The sequence below is a fragment of the Microcebus murinus genome, chromosome 8 (assembly GCF_040939455.1).
Source record: "Microcebus murinus isolate Inina chromosome 8, M.murinus_Inina_mat1.0, whole genome shotgun sequence".
NCBI lineage: Eukaryota > Metazoa > Chordata > Mammalia > Primates > Cheirogaleidae > Microcebus > Microcebus murinus.
In genome coordinates this window covers 65,510,884-65,525,723 of record NC_134111.1, presented here as the reverse complement: position 1 = coordinate 65,525,723, position 14,840 = coordinate 65,510,884, and the positions used below count along the sequence as shown (strand labels likewise).

Genomic DNA, 14,840 nt, shown 5'->3' with positions numbered 1-14,840 from the left:
CTTAGAAACTATTTTGCCACTAAAATAATACTGCAAATAGTGTGAGTACCCAAATTACTGAATTAATAGTCCTAAGAACCTAAGTGTTACACAGTGCATAATTATTAAGGGGAAATTCTTTCTACCTTTCAATCTGGGATGCCAGCACCACCTCTCACCAAGGCATCCCCACCCGGAGCTTCAGAATGCCACTTACGCCCCTCCAGCCGTGAGCCACAGCAGTGGGCCTGGGATCACCAACCACTGGCTTCCTTCAGGTCAATGGTTCCAATCTGTGAGAACCATGGAGTTATCGACCCAGTCTTTCAATGTCCTTAAATAAATGTGTCACACTTATGCGCACACATTATACTCATTTTCAAATGTATATTGATGCTACCATCACACATTTATTTCTCTAAAAAAATGTCAATGCAATTCGTATTAGCTTTCTATCATCATGCATTTTCTCAGATAGGAGCCCTTAAAAGCACCACTATGATCATATGAACACCTGGGAAAGCCATAACATTAGAATGCTGTCTTCAAACTCCTTCAAGTGATAGGACAGGTAACAGGTTAGAAGAGAAGAGAAAGGACTGAACCTGATCAGCATCACCACAGCCAAAGCGAAACTACAGGTCACAGCAAGTTAATACCATTTGAAAGCTGTCTCTAGTATCAAATTATTTACTATTTTAACGAGTATAAATGTATTTCTTTGTATTTCTTTGCCAGGAAACTAACATGGAAAATCTCAGACTTATCTTTTCAGAGCATTAAATGAAGGATTTTTAAAAAGTTGGTAGTGAAGCAGTTATTTGCTTAAGGTTCCACAGAAAGACTTTCTTCAATAAATTATTGCTTGTCATACTTCAGAAGCAATTTATACAGAATGTATCTCAGTTAAAGCAAAAGGGCAAATTATAATTCGATTTACATGGTTCTGGTTTGTTTTTACATTTAGTTATGTGAACCCTTCTTTTATACACAAACACACAATTTTTTCCCCAAATCTTTTCAGAAAAAAACTGACTCTAGTAAATGCAATTGATATAGGACTATGAGTCCAAGATCTAAAAATACTAGGAACACAGAAAAATCAGACTGTGAAAAACAAGAATTATCATGAGAAATAAAAGCATAGGTACTAGTAATACGACATTAAGTTATAGTGCTAGCATATATATCATATTAGTACTATTAATGGATCCTTGATAAATGCTCATTCAAGAAAAGACTGGTGTTATCATTTGGCTATTCTAACACTATTAGACACTGAGGAAGTTAAGAGGGTAAAAGAAAGTATAACAAGGCATTTTAAACAGAAATTTATAAGTGTTTCTTTCTCAGAGAAATCTTTTTTAATGAGTTTACAATTTAGACCAGAATACAGACCTGAGAGTTGAAAAATGTACCCTAAATGCACTACAGTCCAAAAGAATAATTTATATTCTTAGCACATTCCAAGATATATAATCTAAAATTGCTTTATTTTCTTGTTAGGGTTCTGATAAATTGATAATTACATGTACTATCAATTCTAATGATATAATTACTTTGAGAAAAAGGTTTATTACCTAGCCCATTAAAGAAAAAAGATACTTTAACATACATGCCATATCAATACTTTTTTTTGTTTGTTTTTTGAGACAGAGTCTCCTTCTGTTGCCCAAGCTAAAGTGCAGTGGCATCATCATAGCTCGCTGCAGCCTCAAATTCCTGGATTCAAATGATGCTCCTGCCTCAGCCTCCCAAGTAGCTAGGACTACAGGTCCCACCACACCCAACTAATATTTCTATTGTTTGTAGAATTTGGGTCTCACTCTTGCTCAGGCTGGTTTCTAACTCCTGACCTCAAGCAATCCTCCAGAGTGCTAGGATTACAGGCATGAGTCACCATACCTGGACTATATTAATACTTTTTTAAATAAAAATATTCAATTCTGGTAGAGATGAGAATTGATAGGCACTCTCATTCAGTGAGAGTAGAAATACAAACTTTCTAGAAAGCAAAGATTTAAGTGTAAAGATGTTTATTGAGCAGTTTTCATAATAATCAAAACTGAAACAAATTGGTCAATAATAAGGGCAGTTAAGTAAATTATGGTATATCCATACTAGACAAGAATAGAATCTTACATCCATATGCTGGGAAAATAGAACTGAATTACATGAGAAAAATGCATAATGTTAAGTGAAAAAAGCAGGACACAAACCTCTACGTACAATAAGAGTTTATATTTGTAAATCTATGTATTTTCCACAAAATATATTTTAGAAAAAGACTTGAAAAAAATGACACCAAAATATTACTACGGGTTACCTTTGAGTAGTGAAGTTAGGACTTATTTTAATTTTTTTCTTATACTCAGATTTTTTCTTTAATTAGCATTTATCACTTTTAACATACAAATTTAAAAAAGGCATTGTGTTAAATACAAAACATTTGAGTGACAATTAGGATACCCTTAATCCTGGAGTTCCTAAAAGATCCTAGGGAGTTACTGAACTGAACTCTGATCACCCACCTAAAGCCTTATGCTTCCCAGCAGAAACAACTTAAAGGGCCTGGTCCAAGGACTTAGAGACACTCTTAAAGGATATTACACCTTTAACAGGGAGCCTCATTGTGCAGAAAATTAAAATGTGTATCATGTTTACCCTTTTTAAATGATAATAAAGTATTTTATTTAAATTCCCTTATAAAGGTGAGGTCGAGGCATATTTTTGGTTAAACACAATTAAAATGGAATTAGAAAGGCACCCCACAGCAGTGAAAGAAGCCTGACTCTGCTGGATCAGACAGGGCTCATCAAGAACACAGCACTTCTTAAAAGCATGGTTCAGCTTTACGTGTTTACTGTGGGGGCTCTGGGTTTTGCCCTGTAAGACCAAAACCTTATTTACTCCGGGCCCAAGTGTGTTCTACCTTAACCTTGTTCCTAAAAGTGCCCAGAAGAGTTCTGAGAGAATTCCCAGCATGACTCATGGGTGCCCACTGTTCCAGGACTCAGAGTCTGCCTGGGAATGCTGGACTCTGCTGGCTGTGTCCCCTCTTCACCCACGGTGTGGCAGGGCTCAGGCTGAGCTGGCCACGCAGAACAAGGAGGGCGCCTGACTGTGGAGTGAAGGTCTCTCTCCATAACCCCACACGGGCAGCTAACTACCAGTCCAGACTCGTTGCTCACTTTCCCTTGGCACGGTTACCCCACAAATCAGGCTTGTTCAGGTAGCACCAGTTCCTCTTTTTAGTTCTCCTTTTCATCCTCTGCAAAGCCACGGCAGAGATCCCTCTGCCCACTGAGGGCTCACGGTGTCCCCGTCTCCCTTCCTCTCTCCCCAGAACCATTCTTGGTCTCAGATCAAAATGCTTTTGAAAGTTTCCTCATTTGGAAGTCATTTAAAGTTGGGCTTTCCTGTTTTCTACTTGCAGAATGTTTCCTGAATTTGTGTCCTGTTCTCAAACATACCCCAGAACAAATGTCAAAGAAGAGTGTCTCTCCCCTCTTTTAATTCAATCCTTTTTCACACATCTTGAATATGTTTTTTCCAAGGGCCTGAATTTCTTCCCATTTTTACCCCATTCTCACCCATTCCACCGTCCACATCCTAGAATGCAGCAGGACCACCAGCTCACAAGGTAATACACAGCTCTCACGTTTCCAAACTTTAACAGCCCTTCAACACCATCATCAGCACATCCATGGTTCAGCTACATTCTACTGGACCAAGCGACATACAGGCTACTTTAAATACACAACAACGCTGGGGCGTAGTTCCTGTTGGTGCTGAGGTAGGAATGTGTTTGTGTGCTTTTCAGAGCCACAAAGTATCAACCAGAGTTGCAAAATCTATAGCAGACACATATTAATATATAAGCTCAAGGTTTAGATGTTCCACCCTTGTTATTGTTTTTTATTATTTGTTTTGGTTTTCCAATTTGGCCTCTGCACCGATAAATCAAACATCAATTGTCTTAGCAAATGACTCTGGTAGTTTTCAGAAGTTGCCCAGCCAACTAACTGGAAACAATGCCATTTTACAAAAACAGTAAATAAATATCTTCCAAACATAGAGAACCAAAAACAGCTACAAAGCAAATGTTACTGAATCCAACAATGGGGCTAAGTACTGGAGAATGTGTCATTCAGAATGTAAGAAAACAAATCAGGCTGACACAAGCCCTTCTCACCCTTTAAAATGCCAGTATAGTAAATAGCCACAGATAGCTAATGTTGGATAATTAACCATGGAGTTATTATAAACCCAAATGGAACATTCCTGGAGGAGGTATTTAGGTGTTTTCATTGCCCCATACAGAATTCACATGAGACATGTGTGTTTGCTTTTCCTGGGAATCCAAAATGCTGTGCCCTGGGAAATGCCATGTTAGTTTTTGCTTTGAGGAAGAAACTTTTACCCAAACTGGCTTTCTACTAGAGTAGGATGTTGCACTTGATTTCTGCTTTGAAGAGAAACTATTGAACAACAGAGCTTAGTAAATCAAAGGATTGAGATTTCCTCCGCCTAAATCATAATTAGAACCTAAAATGAACTGCTGGATAAAACTGTCAGAGTATCTCTTCTGCAAACAAATTTTACAATTACCGGTTTTCTCAGAATTACCTACATTTATAATGAACCAAATTTATTCAGATTTCCTCATGTATGAAACACAAGAAGCATGTGTTTTATTGATTCTGAAAAGTCTGAACGCATTTGGCTCTGGATTTCTAAGTCTGAAGAGGGAAACGTCTTAATTTTAAGGATTCTAAGCAGTGATTTTTGTTCATTTTACATAGAACTGGGCAGAATTATGGAACTATATCTAATAAACACACGTGCATCAGAGTGGACTAATTTCACAATAACTTGCTGCTCCTGAAATTGTTACCCAAAAAAATATATAAAAAAATTTTTAAAAGAATTATACCTGAAGTCATACAGAGGGCTGTAATATTGTGAGATGACACAGCAGGTCAATTGATTTTTCCTATTCCTACTTTCTACCAGATTGTTCTGTAGAGAACAATTATGCTTCCACAGACAGCTGCCACAAGCAAGACCAAAAAGAAAGAAATTCTTATCAATCTAGTCTAGCAGATAAATTCTGATATGCACCAAATGCATTCTTATTGAGGAAGAACATTAGGGAGCTGTAGAACATGTTATAGTTACTATTAAAAAAAGTAAAATTCAGTCATCTAAGACTCACCCCACACCTGTAATTCCCAGAGTAACATCTTTCTCTTTGATCTCCTGAGTCTCTTTTCACTTTCCTAACGACATCACAGAGTTTAGGCACATTCAATTTTTTTCTTATTTTGGATTTTTATAAAGTGAATTAATTCTATTTTTTGTTTTCCTTTTTAGTTTATATAATAAAAGAATACATGCTTGTTCCCAAAAAAGTGTTTAAGCCCAAACATAACTTTATTAGGTAAAAAGTAAAAACATCCCCTTTTCTACTCATATGACTTTCTTAAGGTTTGAGAACAAGGAGTTATATGTGTGCCTGTAAGCAAGTTTAAATATATGTATATAAATCTCTCCTGCAACTTGCTTTTTTCACCTAATATGTGGGATCTTGATTTTTCAACCAATGTACAAAGCAGCTAGCAGACACACATTTATTGCATTTCTCCCTTTTCTTGCAATGAGACTGCCAAATCAAGATTTACTATCAGAAGAAGTAAAACAAAAATCCTATTAGCCTAATACTAAATTTATCTTTGGTTATATTAGTTTTTATATTGTTTTCAACCTAAAAATGGGGAGGACAAATGGGTAAACATACATGCATTAACATGCAGGCTTTATAAATATATAATCCTACATGGATAAATGTTAACATATAATATACGTACGTTGAAGTGAAGTTAATTTTCAAAGGTAAGAAGCAAAGAAAGGCATCTGTGTAGGTGGTTAGGCTTAATAGGTTTTGAGGAGGGAGGGACACCATGTGGAAATTTCCTGTGCTTGGAACCAGAGACAGGAGGTCAAATCTAACTCCACCTCTTACTGATTATGCGGTCTGTGTGAGTTGCTTAACCCTTCTTAACTTCCTTTTCATCATGCACAAAATTAGGGGAAAGACTTACTTTACAGAGATTTAGAAATTAAGTGTATCAGATGTTGTTTTGAACACAGCAAGTGTTCAAAAAATGCCTTATTCACGTTAATCCAGAAACTGTTTATGATGGAATGGGTGATCCAATACCCATAGCACCAAATACCAACAAACTTTTGCAGTTTTGTCTTTGTGCTTTAGTTTGCTTTCCTGTCTTTATATTTACCTTATTTGTACAGACACAGAACATGCCTTAAAAATAAAATGCTGCAAACATGCTTAGTAGCTTTAATGCATTATTGAAATATGATCCTCTCTCCTCCTACTAGCCCAGAGTGTCTTCCACTGGGCTCATTAACAAAGTCTCAACCTTCCCTTAAGCAATTCTAAATTTTACTTAGAACTTGTGATAAATACAAGCCATCTGACTACCACTAAATAACTGAAAATGTCCTCCATGTCTGCTAATGACCAGCAGCTTGTGTCAAAAACCAATCTTCCCCATGAAGAAGATTCTATTATCTCCTTTTACTTAACAAGGACATCAATGATGGGTGGATACACCTTGAGCTGGCTAGTGCCCACATCTTGGAGAAGGGATCTGCCAAATGTTCGTCTCCTTTTGTTACATATTTTGGTCAACTGTATGTCCACCCACCCTTGACATTCATCTATATTGAAGGCGCTGGATTTCCCCCAAAATCATGGGCTTCTAGAATGCTAAAGGAAACTTGGCCACTCTGCTATCCAACCATCTCCTTTTTTCACGTAAGAAAATTTGGGCTCAGGAAGATGTGACACGCCCAAAGAAACACAACTATTTAGACAACAGTTGGGATTAGAATCTCAACTTTTTAATTTAAGGTTCCTTCATACTACTAATAGGCAAGGTATTATATGTTCCAGTAGCTCTGTGAGGTGCTTATTAAATATTTTTTGGATGAAAAGAAATGTTTGCAGTTGGGAATGTGTGTGGGAGAGTCAAAATGCTCAGTGTACTGGCTTTAAGGATAATTAATCCACCTGTCTGTCCACGTAGGGAAGAGATAAATGAGAGAGAAGGCTGCGTCTGTAATCTTTCACCGTCCTACCTAAATTTACAGGGAAATTACTATATAGGAACTAGGACCCAGAAGGACCAGCACCCCCCCCCCCCGCGTTACTATCTCAAAGGGCTCCAGGGACATGTTAGATTAAGTGGAAGGAAAAAAAAAGGCACGAGGTGGGCTTTTTCTCCTAGGATGGTAGTAGGCAGGGGGAAGAGATTTATTCAATGCACCTGGGGAGGCAGACGTAGTCAATTTCCTCCTCTTGCCACGCAAGTGGCCTCGTCCGTGTCCCTGGGGCGTGTGGAGATTCTCACCTCCCCCTTTCTCCCGGGGATGTTTATCGCACGGGCGACAGTGGGGCCGGCCGAGCAGGGCCTGGACACTGGGGCCCACCCCCACCCCGGGCAGCAGCTGCGGGCGCCGGCTGGGGCTCGGCGGGCAGCGCCTTTGTTTTCCCGACTCCAATTACGTTTGCGGAAGTGCTGCCCGCGCCGGGCACGCCAGGGGCGCGGGCTGCAGCGTCCCCAGCACCCCGCAAAGATGACAGCCCACACAGAAGCCGAGGGGAGGGAGAGCGCCGCGGGCGAGGCCGGGCGCCGAGACACCCACGCGCGCCCTCCCCCGGGCCCCTTCCCGGAGCCCCCTTCCCGACAGCAGGTGTGCGCGGCGGAGGGGCTCCCCGCCCTGCGGCTGCGGCTGCGCCCGTCCCGGCGGGAGGCCAGGGTGGGGCTGCCGGGCCGCCCCCGCCCGGAGGGCCTCTTCCCCGCGCCGGTCGCGACTCACCTGCGGCGTTGGCGGCGCTCAGCTGCGCGGGGCGCGGGCAGACGTCTCCCCGGAGCGCGGAGCGGCGGCTCGGGGCGCCCGGGCGGCGGCTGTCGGGGCGGCGCGCACCATCGCGGGCGGGTCGCTCGCTCGCCGGGGGCTGCGGCGGGCGGGGCGGGGCGCAGCGGAGGGATGCCGGCCGGGTGGGGCGACGGCGAGCGGCTGGCCCGGCGCACCCGCCGGCGCGACCTTCTCTCCTGCCCCTCCTCCTCCTCCTCGGGTCGGGGCCTCACCGTCGCTGCCGCGGGTCACTACCGGCTGGACCCGTTTCAGGGCTGAGCGCCGAGGACGGGCCGCCAGGTGCAGCGCTCCGCCTCCTGCGGCGGCGGCGGCGGCGGATGCGTCGGCTCCCGGCCTGCGCCCGCCCCGGCGGCCCCGGGGGACCCTGGACCCGGCGCTGCTGGGGACGCGCGCTCGGACGGCGAAAGCTCGCGGCGAGGTCCCATCCCTGCCCACCTCTCCGCCCGCCCCCCACGGCTCCCCGCCGAGCCCCTGCACCCCAGGCAAATCCTGCGGGCGGGCGCGGGCGCGGGGCGGGCTGGATGGCCGCCTGGGCTGGGGACTGTAATGACAGCAGTCATTTATTGAGCACTCGCTGAGCGCCAGACACAGTGCCAGGGCTATTGATGCGCTATCTCAGTGTCTCTAGTCTCCGCCTGGATGGACTGTCCTCGGTCGACCTGGGAGACAGGGACGCGGCGAGACTAAAGCAGCCTTTCCTAGGAAGGTGCTACTGGCGCCTTGCTGAACTGTGTGTGTCGCACTAAAAATATAATGAAAGTGGTATTTCTGTCTAAACACGCACAGACGGTGGGGAGAGGAGAGTTGATTGTAAAAAGTATTCACTGAGCCAGTATTTCTATGTGCCTGTGGTGGGCCCTGCGGGGTGCCAGATCCTGTTCCCAGGGAGTTTATGGACTTGCCTGGCAACAAGAGTAGTAATAATGGTGGCTAACATTTATTATGTATGAAGCACTGTTTAAGCCTTGTCATAATCCTATGTGTATAGGTAATGTTATTCCCATTTTACAACTGAAGAAACCGAGGCCCAAAGTTAATGTAACCTATCCAAAGTTACCAAAGGGAGAACAGGCTTCTTTTATCTCCAGGCTTTAGCTCTTAACCATGAAATCATACTGTTGAGAATTTTATGGGCCCTGAAGCCTCGGAATTTAGAGTCCCTCTTTTGGAAAAGTAAAACAATTACAGATACAAAGTTTCTAGGGCCCCTCCCAGAGCCTATGAAGGGTCCCTGAAGCTTAAGTTACATTAGCCTCATATATCCACTTGCAATAGTGACACATAAAAACAAAACTATTAAAGGCAGCGGGCCGGTGGGGTGGCTCACGCCTGTAATCCTAGCACTCTGGGAGGCCTAGACGGGTGGATCGCTCAAGGTCAGGAGTTCGAAACCAGCCTGAGCAAGAGTGAGACACCCCCCCCCATCTCTACTAAAAAATTGAAAGAAATTAATTGGCCAACTAAAAATATATAGAAAAAATTAGCCAGGCATGGTGGCGCATGCCTGTAGTCCCAGCTGCTTGGGAGGCTGAGGCAGGAGGATGGCTTGAGCCCATGAGTTTGAGGTTGCTGTGAACTAGGCTGACGCCACAGCACTCTAGCCCAGTCAACAGAGTGAGACGCTGTCTCAAAAAAACAAAAACAAAAAAACAAAGGCAGTGAATGGTAGCGTTTCAAATGAAAGATGAAGGTGCTGTTGGATTCAGAGAACAGATTCTAGTCTGGTGTGGCTTGGAGACAGCTGCTTCCTCCTGCATTATTTGAACTGAATGGCTCATAAAGTACTCAGTTGCTAAACTGTCATTACTTACTTACCATTCTTCTTATCTGTCCAGCTAGTAAAGGAGCAACTTTTTTTAATAGAAAAAAAAAAAAAAAAGGAAAGGAAAAAAGTGAACAGACTCCAGCTCTAACATGGTTCAAGTTCTCTCCTGCATATGGAAAGAGAGGGAAAAAAGCAGAAAGGAAAAGTTCTTGACCTGCAAAGACAGCTCCATGTTGAAAGTGAAGGCAAATCCACCTGAGAGATGAAAGCTGTCAGTTTGCTTTCAGATGGAACAGGGTACCCTCAAGGGTCAGCATAGAAGAAAATGTTTTGGCCGGGCGCTGTGGCTCACGCCTGTAATCCTAGCTCTTGGGAGGCCGAGGCGGGCGGATTGCTCAAGGTCAGGAGTTCAAAACCAGCCTGAGCAAGAGCGAGACCCCGTCTCTACTATAAATAGAAAGAAATTAATTGGCCAACTGATATATATATAAAAAATTAGCCGGGCATGGTGGCGCATGCCTGTAGTCCCAGCTACTCGGGAGGCTGAGGCAGAAGGATTGCTCGAGCCCAGGAGTTTGAGGTTGCTGTGAGCTAGGCTGACGCCACGGCACTCACTCTAGCCTGGGCAACAAAGCGAGACTCTGTCTCAAAAAAAAAAAAAAAAAATGTTTTAATTGAACTTGGTAGGCAGGAATTTTTTCCTGGCAGCCACATCCCTTTAAATATGGTCAGGTTTTTTTTGTCATTGTTTCAACTCATAACATACTAAATATTATCATGTTTAAATTTCTCTTAATTTTTAAAATACCAGAGAAATCAATTTAACTAAGGAAATGATACAAATATACATAAAGAGAAAGTGATGGGCTACTCCTCCCCCACCTTCTACCCTGTGTGAGCTAACCAGTGGGCGTAGTGTGAGAAATTAGCATCTAAGTACACAGGCAAAATTAAGATGTTGAAATCACATGACTTAACTGAAGCAATTTAAAACGCACAGTAAGAAACCAGGGGAAAGGGCAGATTAACACACTTAGAATAGGGTACAAACAGGTTATATATTTTACAAAATATACATAGGTCTCCTCACCACCACCACCTCAACCTCCTAACCTCTGTTCTGGGCTTCATCATTCTTCCCTGCTGATGGTATAGTTACAAGGACTAGAGTTGAGACTGAAGGGGTGTGGAGAGGTTGGCAGACAGAAGGTGCCTAGAGCCAGAGCCAACTTGCTCGCTCTATCAGGAAACACAGGAGCAAGTAGGCCTGGCTGCTGTTCTAGCTTACCAATTAGCCAGATGAATAGCTGTGGATTATATCGCATTTCTCAGGTAGAGAACAAATGCAGCTTGCATGGGTATCACCAGTGGGTGGTCATTTTAGGACATCCTGAATATTGAATGCCTCATGTGCCTCATGAATATTTACTGTATCAAGAACATTTGCTGCCTTCTGGGTCCTTCCAACCCTTCCTCTCTATGTTCAGCTCATAGATGCACTACTTACTTTATCTCACAAACTACTTGCTTCTACTTTATCTTCCTTACAATATTTGTTTCTTTTATTTTGTTTGGCAGAACTGGTTATTCTTAAATAAGAAAACAAAATAAATTACAGTGAGTAGTAATAATAATAATAACAATAGCAAACACTTATATAAGACTTACCATGTGCCAGGTGTGGCTCAAAGCACTTTCAATATATTTATTTATATATATAAACATACATATATTTAAATAATCCTCACAAAAATCACATACAGGCTGGGCATGGTGGTTTACATCTGTAATCCTAGCACTCTGGGAGGCCGAGGCGAGAGGATTAGTTGAGGTCAGGAGTTCTAGACCAGCCTGAGCAAGAGTTAGACCCCCATCTCTACTAAAAATATAAAAATTAGCCAGGTGTGCACCTGTAGTCCCAGCTACTCGGGAGACTGAGGCAGGAGGATTGCTTGAGCCCAGGAGTTTGAGGTTGCTGTGAGCTAGGCTGATGCCACAGCACTCTACTCAGGGCAATGCAGTGAGACTCTGTCTAAAAAAAACAAAACAAAAAACCAGTCACATACAGGTAGGTACTGTTATTATCCCTTTACAAATAGGAAGTTATTATGCCTTCACCTCTATGCATATAGAGGTGAAACAACTGGACCAAGGTTACACCACTAGAAAATGATAGAATCTGCATTTGAACCTGGGTTGTCTGGCTTCAGAAGGGGTCGCTGTTACTTAACCGTTCCTTCCTCCCTGCCCATTTATTTTTTTATTTTTATTTATTTATTTTTGAGACAGAGTCTCACTTTATTGCCCTGAGTACAGTCCTGTTGTGTCAGCCTAGCTCACAACAACCTCAAACTCCTGGGCTCAAGCAGTCCTCCTGCCTCAGCCTCCCGAGTAGCTGGGACTAGAGGCATGCACCACTATGCCTGGCCAATTTTTCTATATATATTTTTTAGTTGTCCAGCTAATTTCTTTCTATTTTTAATAGAGACAGGGTCTCTTGCTCAGGCTGGTCTCAAACTCCTGAGTGCAAACAATCCACCCGCCTCAGCCTCCCAGAGTGTTGGGATTACAGGTGGGAGCCCCCTCGCCCAGCCTTTCCCTGCCCGTTTAAATACTTATAAGTAGGTATGTTCACATATGGAGGGTTGGGATTTTTATTTTTATGCAAGTGATGTCAACCACTTCTTTACCTGTCAGCAACATGGGACACTGTTGACATCCACTCCTTGAAACTCTGCCGTCCTCTGACTTCTATAACCCACAAGTCTGGTTTTCCTCTTCCTCTCTGGCCACTCCACTTTGTATGATCCACTTGGGTTTGAGGTTTCCTTGGGTTTTGTTCCTTTCTTCTGACTTTCTTTTGTCTGTGAATGTTCCCTCTCACTCCTTGGCTTTAATCACAGAATATTTGAGGATGTCCCCAAATCCCTTTCTGGGGTCAGCTTCTCTCTTGAGTGCCAGATCCATATTGCCAGTTGTCCAGGGAAGTGTCACAGACACCCCGACCTCCGGAGTCCTATGTCAATGCTGCGTTATGTTCCTCCCTTCCCCACTCTTTCTCTGGGGTTCCAAACCACCATCCACTCAGTTGTACAAGGCCCTTATACTCAATGCTCCCTCGTCCCTACCCACATGTATTAGTTTCCTATTGCTGACAAGTCACCACAGACTTAGTGGATTAAAACAACACACAGCATCTTACAATTCTGGAAATCAGAAGTCCAGAATGGGTTTTAGTGAACTAACACCAAGGTGACTACAGGGCTGCATTCCTTCTGTAGACGGCAGAGGGGAAGCCATGTCCTTGACCTTTCCCCCTTCTAGAGACTTCTCACATTCCTTGGCTCACAGCCCCTTCCTCCATCTTCAAATCACACCATTCTCACCTCTGCTGCAGGCCTCACACTGCCTTTCCTGACTCTGAGCCTCCTGTCTACCTCGCATAAGGTCCCTCACTACACAGGGCTCACCCTGATAATCCAGGATAATCTCCTCCTTTCAAGAACCTTAATTTAGGCTGGGTGTGGTGGCTCACACCTGTAATCCTAGCACTATGGAGGCTGAGGCGGGCGGATCACTCAAGGTCAGGAGTTCAAAACTAGCCTGAGCAAGAGCGAGACCCCCATCTCTACTAAAGATAGAAAGAAATTAATTGGCCAACTAAGGATATATAGAAAAAATTAGCCGGGCATGGAGGCGCATGCTTGTAGTCCCAGCTACCCAGGAGGCTGAGGCAGGAGGATCACTTGAGCCCAGGAGTTTGAGGTTGCTGTGAGCGAGGCTGATGCCACGGCACACTAGCTCAGGCAACAGAGTGAGACTCTGTCTCAAAAACAAAACAAAACCTTAATTTAATCACATCTGCAAAGTCCCATTTGCCATGGAAGGCAGCATATTCACAGGTTTCTGGGATTAGGACGTGGACACCTAAACCTAAAGAGGGCATGACTCTATTACACCCAAATGCCAACTCTCTCGAGTCCACCTTTTTAAATATCTCTGGAGTTCATCCTCTTCTCTCCATCCTTGTGCTACCCTAATCCATGAGGTTCTCTCTCCTTTGTGGTCTAACAACCATTTCTCTGCCCTCTCTGCCTCCTGGCCTCTCTGCCTCATTCTCTCATACAATCAATTTTCCATTTTGCAACCAAAGTAATCTTTATTTATTTACTTTTATTTCAGTATATCACAGGGGTACAAATGTTTAGGTTACATATATTGCCTTTGCCCCACCAAAGTAATCTTTAAAAACATCTTACCATGTAATTTCTTTGCAGCCCCATAGGGTGGTACAGCCCCACAGGCACCCTTCTCAATGTCTTGTGCTTTCCAGGTGTGCTACCAGCAGACCTTGCTCCTCTTCTTAAAACCCAGCCAAGGCCCCCTTAATTGTAACAAAGGGATTCAAAAGTCCAGTAGTTAAAAAGGATTATAATTTTTTTCCCTCATATAACAGCAAGTAGGCTGACAGTGTAGCCTGTCATTCACACATGGATTCCATCTCTGGTCCAGGCTCACTGCTTCAAATCTCACCATTATCAGCACATGGGGCGCAGAGAGTATAAGCTCAGTGATTAAGGGAAATGCTAGCATTTGCCCTTGTCCCATCCATTCACATCCCATTGGCTGGAACTTAGTCACATGTCCACACCTGAGTGCAAAGGAGGGAAACACAGCTTTCAGCTGAGCGGCCATATGCCTAGTTAAATTGTGTTATGAAAGAGGAAGAAAGAAGGGATTTGGGGAATCAATTAGCAGTCTTCAACAGAGAGGAAAAGCAGGTGCTATGCAGGAGAAAATGGAGGAGTGTAATTTAGGCTGGATGGAAGGAAGGCCTCTGTGAGGAGGTAACATTGAACTGAGACCTGAAGCATAAGTGGAGATGGCCAGGCAGAGTTCTGAGAAGACCTTTCCCTGCAGAAGGAACAGCTTTGAAGTAAAAAAGAGCTAAGGCTCTTCTGACTGGAGCGGAATGAAAGGTGAGCTAAGGGGAAATGCCAACAACAGGTGTGGTGGAGAAGTAGGCATGAGTTAGGTCAGGCAGAACCCTGTGCGTCCTATTAAACATTGTGAATTTTTAACTTAAATGTAATGCAATCCACGGAAGGATGTTTAAGAGAAAAGATCGCTT

The 14,840-nt window shown here is 43.5% G+C and overlaps 1 protein-coding gene across 2 annotated transcripts in view; it reads right to left on the bottom strand.

The window, feature by feature from the left end:
* Positions 1 to 8,206, bottom strand: part of MFSD6 (major facilitator superfamily domain containing 6) — an 80,891-nt gene extending 72,685 nt beyond the window's left edge. For both annotated transcript variants that reach the window (XM_012776885.2, XM_012776887.2), the window contains exon 1: positions 7,885 to 8,206. The gene's annotated coding sequence lies outside the window, so the exon portion shown is untranslated. The remainder of the gene's footprint in view (positions 1 to 7,884) is intronic.
* Positions 8,207 to 14,840: the final 6,634 nt, after the last annotated feature.